The sequence below is a fragment of the Penaeus chinensis genome, chromosome 15 (genome assembly GCF_019202785.1).
Source record: "Penaeus chinensis breed Huanghai No. 1 chromosome 15, ASM1920278v2, whole genome shotgun sequence".
NCBI lineage: Eukaryota > Metazoa > Arthropoda > Malacostraca > Decapoda > Penaeidae > Penaeus > Penaeus chinensis.
In genome coordinates, this window is record NC_061833.1 from 12,294,786 (window position 1) to 12,301,203 (window position 6,418).

A 6,418-nucleotide genomic window follows, 5' to 3' on the forward strand; every position below is an offset into this window, starting at 1 on the left:
GTGCGAGCGCATGTACGTGCCTGCCCAGTTCTTCTGTGTGTGTGTGTGTGTGTGTGTGTGTGTGTGTGTGTGTGTGTGTGTGTGTGTGTGTGTGTGTGTGTGTGTGTGTGTGTGTGTGTGTGTGTGTGCGTGTACGTTCCTGCCCAGTCCTTCAGTGTGTGTGTGTGTGTGTGTGTGTGTGTGTGTGTGTGCGAGCGCGTGTACGTGCCTGCCCAGTCCTTCTGTGTGTGTGTGTGTGTGTGTGTGTGTGTGTGTGTGTGTGTGTGTGTGTGTGTGTGTGTGTGTGTGTGTGTGTGCGTGCGTGTACGTTCCTGCCCAGTCCTTCAGTGTGTGTGTGTGTGTGTGTGTGTGTGCGTGTACGTGCCTGCCCAGTCCTTCTGTGTGCGTGTTTACGTGCCTGCCCGGTCCTTCTGTGTGTGTGTGTGTGTGTGTGTGTGTACGTGCCTGCCCGGTCCTTCTGTGTGTGTGTGTGTGTGTGTGTGTGTGTGTACGTGCCTGCCCGGTCTTTCTGTGTGCGTGTGTACGTGCCTGCCCGGTCCTTCTGTGTGTGTGTGTGGGTGTACGTGCCTGCCCGGTCCTTCTGTGTGTGTGTGTGTGTGTGTGTGTGTACGTGACTGCCCAGTCCTTCTGTGAGTGTGTGTTTGTAATTCCTTTGTCCACTCCTGTCCTTTTAGCGACTGACTTCATTTGTCCCATCTTTGTTTTTGCTGTGTATTAACCATTTTATAAACGCCTTGTGTTCTTTTGTAGTACGTATCCCGCTTACTGCTCTTTGTGTACAATGTTTTTCGTTTTGTGTCGTTGTATTGTATCTCTTTATGCATTGTGTTGGTGTTTGTCCGTCTTGGTGACGAGTTCTTTACTTGCTGCCGTTTCCTGCCTTTGACACGTGACCCATGCCACAAAAGGGGACAAGAAAGCTGCCGACAAGAAGAGGCGTCCGTGATCATAGCAGCCAGCCCTCCTCGCTTGCCACTTCCCCAGAAAGGATATTGCTGCCCCTTGTTGTTGGATGATCACAGCCAGATCTACGAATGGCCAGTGCTGCGATAGCTGCCGAAGTCACGATGCACGAGGAAACCTTCCAGCAAATGAAACAGGGGCATGAACAGATGGCTCAGCGAAGGATGGAGAGGCAGTTTGAAGAGGTTGAGCGAAGGATGGAGGAACAAAACCAACAGATGGTGGACGAACGCCGACAGACTGCAGAGCGACATCAACAGCTGCTAGAGACAATTGGACGGGCGCTGCTCAGCAACATTTCTTCGGATTCACAGGCAGTTAATGATGACGAGCAACCAACTGCACCTCATCCACGGACGCTGACCCCCACTCCACAGCAGGCACAGATACAGGCTGATACCCATAATGAGGAGACAGAGGGTCGTCCTGGCATAATGCTTGCTGGGTGCCCGACAAGCTCTTGCAGAATCTCGCAGCATGTCACCAGTGCCAGCCCTCGGCCTCGACGTTACCATATCCAAGAGGGTGAAGGTGCAAATCTCCAGCTGTCTAGCAGGTCACTTGGACGAAAACGGCAGGACAGCAGGTGCACAACAGTCCGCCACAACTCAAATATTGGTCAAGGGCAAATGCTTGGGCCATGTTGTTGTACAGATGTAGAAGACCCAAGTACCCAAGCTGGAGGTTCTGGGGCCTTGTAAGGAGTTGAGCAACCACACTTTTGGTCGAGAGCAGAGCAACAGCCCATGGAGAGATGTCAGGTCAGGGACAACTGGTACAATGACCCTCCGAGCTAAAGACCTTGTGGTCAAAACCCACCACAGCCAATGCCACGTAGCAACGTGAATTCTGACCCTACACTTTTGATTCCTCATAACGATTCTTGTTCATGGCATCCAGTAGGTTGTACCTCGTGTCAACCGTCAGCAAGTTCTGAGGGTCAAATGCAATACATCTTCTCCAAAGCCAAGATTCCAGTGTTCAGGGGAAAAGTAACAGCAGCAAAGCCCTTCCTCAAAAATCAGGAGGTGGAAGGATGGATAAGGGCCATTGAAAAACTAGCAAAACCCCCTACTTCTGAGATGTTTATTCAGGCAGCCAGAACCAGCTGTAAAGGTCGTGCAGAGCGCATCATTAACTCTGAACTTTTCGAACACATAACAAGCTGGCGGGTATTCAAGGCCCAAATTTGCAAGACCTTTCGCGGCACTTGTACTGTGTACTGCCGTAGACTTCTTAAGGTGCTTTATGAAGACTGCGAATGAACAAGCACCATTGGACTTTTTCCTGGAGATCAAAGGCAGTGTTTATCAGAGTTATCGTGACTACCCAGCTGCCACTGCTGACCCAGATGAACTAGTATGTCGGATGTTGGTTAGCGGGCTGTCTCCCTGGCTTCGTGATATCCTTGCAGTGAGGGATGACAGTTCACCAGCACAAATGGCTGATGCTGCTCAGCTTGTCTGGAATGCAAGACATGGAGTACAGCACCACAAGCTGGACACATCTGAGGAACCCAGTCGTAATCCAGAGCGGCCACCTAGGGGTAGGGATCATTATGCCTTTCCTATTGAAGCAAATGTAGTGCAGCAGCAGGTAGTCTCACAGCACAGTCAGTAGAAATGGTGCACCTATCACCAGGTTACGAGTCATGATGCTGGTGAGTGCCGAGCCAGAGCCACTAACCAACCTTGGGTATGCTATAGAAATGCTTGTCCCTTTCCTGAAGGCCAAGATCCTAAGGGAGCTTTGAATAGGAATCCAAGTAGCCGCCTGTTAAGAGGAGTCTCTGGGAAGTTAATTCCTTGCTTAACAGAAGTAGATTTATTGTTCTGCCTTGATATAAACCTACGTGTTAGCCCTCAGGTCATGGTCTGTGATGTATGGTTCCCTGGAAGTCTTTTATTTGGAATGGACTTTTTATGGAGGGTGACTTACAACCTGTCGTCGAAAGCCAACAGTCATCAAGCCTGTCTGTTGACTGAGGGCAGAAATTTCCCAGTGACCTACACTGATGCTAAGTCACTACAACTGGCTTTTGTAACAGCAGAACACTTTCAGTCTACTTCTAGAACTAGAGGTTCCACTATCAATGCAGGTCAACCAGTCATGACTCATCTCCTCAGCTCATCCATTCTCCAGCCATTTTCCTGTCTGTACAGAGGATTGCCCCAGCAGATGGTGTGTTTGAATTTAGTCCCCTCCAATCAACAGTCTTCAAACCTTCCCACAGATTCTTGACTATAAAAAACTGGCGCTGCACTGTATGGGTAGAAAACCCTACAGCCAAGAGGCTATTTATTAGAACAGACACTAGTATAGGAATAATTTCACCTGTAGCATCTGGCGCAGCCGCAGTGTCTCCTTCAGCGTCTGGCGCAGCCACAGCTGCTGGTGCAGTGCCTCCTTCAGCGTCGGGCGCAGCAACAGCCGCAGCCGCAGTGTCTCCTTCAGCATCTAGCGCAGCCACAGCCGCAGCTGCAGTGCCTCCTTTAGCGTTGGGCGCAGCCACAGTGCCTCCTTCAGCGTCGGGTGCAGCCGCAGCCGCAGTACCTCCTTCAGCATCTGCTGAGGAGCTAGAGGTGAATTGGAGACCTGGCAAAGGAGCTGATGATGAGTTTGAGTGGGATGGATGATCTAACCCAATTTGACCAATTTTACAGTTTGGAATTGATTGGCGATGGTCTAGAGACGTTCCCCTTCCCTTGTGATCTTGTTCCATCTCTTGCTCTCATGGATATTAATGCCCTTGAATTGGGGGGCTCTGAAGATCTCCCTTTGGACACAATTTCACCTGACCTTAGCCACCTGACGAATGCAAAGTGTGAGAAGGCAACGGCCCTGTTGCATAAATATCACCATCTCTTTGATGAGGGTGAAGAAACAGTAGGATATATCCCTGACATACAGTATCAAATTGATACGAGTTAATGGAGATTACGCCATACCACTCGCCAGGTAATACGGGAGCAATGTGAAGCTATGTTGTGGGCAGGAGTGATTGAACCTGTGCCTGTGTTTCTGTCTAGATTACAGGAACCTCAGTGCAGTGACTAAGGCAGATGCATACCCGCCGCCTCGAATCAACGAACTACTGGACGAACTTGGGCCTTCCTGCATCTTCACCACTCTAAATGCTAGAGCTGCCTACTGGAGCATAGATATACATCCAAAGGATATACAAAAGACCGCATTTAGTGATGGGTATCGTCTATTCCACTTTAAAAGGCTCCCATTTGGTCTTAGCCCTGCTCCCCCCACCTTTCAGAGAGGAGTCAACCTAATCCTAGCATCTGTCCTTGGGCGCCATACTCTAGCATATCTGGACACAATGAAGATTTCGACCAGCATCTGAAGGATCTTGAGGGAACTCTAGATTTACTGCTAGCAGCATTCAAGTTGACCTCCAAGAAGTGTGCAATTGCGGCTACCACCATCAACCTTCTAGGTTTCACAGTTTCTCCTGATGGTATTGCTCCTACTAACTTCTTCCACAGACACATTCCCAGGTATGCCACCATCGCAGCACCCCTCCACAGTTTATTAAAGAAAGGCCAAGTTTGGGAATGGGGTGAAGAGCAGAGTCCACATTTCAGAAATTGAAAACCTTGCTGGTATCTGAGCCGATCTTCCAACAACCCGACTTCACGAAAGAGTTCGAGCTGCACACAGATGCCAGCTCTATTGCTATTGGGGCTGCCCTCATGCAACAATGTGACCAGGGTATTTTATATGTTGTAGCTTTTTACAGTCGGAAGCTGCGGGGTGCCGAAACACGGTATCCAGCAATTGATTATGGAGCCTTAGCTGTTGTTGAGGGTGTGCATGTGTTTGATGCTTATCTCTATGGTCATAGGTTTGTAGTCTACAATGATCATCGCCAACTGATCCATGTGTTCCGACACCAGACCAGGTCGCCCTGCATGACAAGATACGCACATGACCTCTCTTTCTATGATTTTGACATTAGATATAGGAAAGGGCCAATCAATTATGCTCCTGACCTACTATCCCGGCAAGTTGCAACAGTCGACGTCCATAACGTCAGCCCTCAGGAGCTAACCACTCAGCAGAGCCAGGACCCAAAATTCAAAGAGATTCTGCATTATTTGAAGTCTGGAACGGTGCCCAAGCGCAAGCTCCCTTCGGCCCTTTCCGACTTTGAACTTAAAGATGACATCCCGTACCGCTTGCTGCATATTCCTGATAAAACTGTCTTTCAGCCCTGAGAACTGCTCACACTCCACCATTAGCTATGCATCCTGGCATACAAAGGACATATGGTAACCTCCGGAACATGTATTATTGGCCTAATATGATGGCGGATGTGCGATGGTATGTAGAGGAGTGTCAGTCATGCCAGCAAAACGGGGGGTTACACAGAGGGTACCGATGGCTGAAGCTCCTTAGGCTCTCTATACCCTAGAGAGAGTATTCATGGACATACTCGACCTCAGCCAGACTCCTGTACGTTATGCTCTCTCCATCATTGATCAGCACACTAGGTTTCTTCAAATTGTGCTACTGAAGGTTATCACTGCCACGAAGAATCACCAAGCCTTCCTTGAACACTGGATAACCTACTTTGGACCCCCACGCGTGATTCAGAGCGACAACGGTAGGTAGTTTACTTCTGGCTTATTTGAGGAACTTGTTACTCTTCTGCGGTCCACTCACCACTTTACCATTAGATACCATCCTCAAGCTAATGGTCTGATCGAACGAACCAATAGGGTTGTCAAGGCTTCTCTCTGCTCAATAGTTAGGGAGCACCCTGGCCAGTGGCACACTTACATTCCAGAACTGCGCTTAGCTCTCAACTCTGCCATTCATCGTTCGACAGGTGAGCAGCCCTTATTTCTTCTGACAGGACGACATGCCTATTTTCCGATAGGCCTCACAAATGAGGCCGTGTTCGCCAATAATGACGACTTGCAGCATCGCTTAATTAAAGTCTGCCCGACAAGCAGCAGTGGAAGCCTCAAAGGAAGCCAGAGCTACTTATGGGAGAGGCTATGACATAGCAAAAGATCCTCTGGCCCAGAGGATCTTTTGGTCCAGAGGAAGGCGATTTAGTGTTATACAAGGAGATGGTGCCGAGGCCGCTAGGATATGTAAACGTCTAGGTCCTGTCTCTTTCCAAATCCAAGACTTGGCCCTCTATAAAGTATTAAAGGCCTATGGCAATCATTTGCGACCGTATCGGCAGTCGCAGGAGCTTGCTATTCCTGAAGATGAGCCGGGGGTTGCGGAGGACGACCCTGAGCAACCAGCAGAGAATGACCCTTGTGTAGCGGTCCTGACCAGCTGTGTGTTAGACCCTGAACTTTTTATGTAGATATTTGTGTACTTTGTTGAACTTTACTGTCTCCATTGATTTTGTGAATTCAGGGTGTCCTCTGTGCTTTCAGTTCCTGTAATTTGTGCGTGTGATGTTCGGCACTAAGTAGCACCT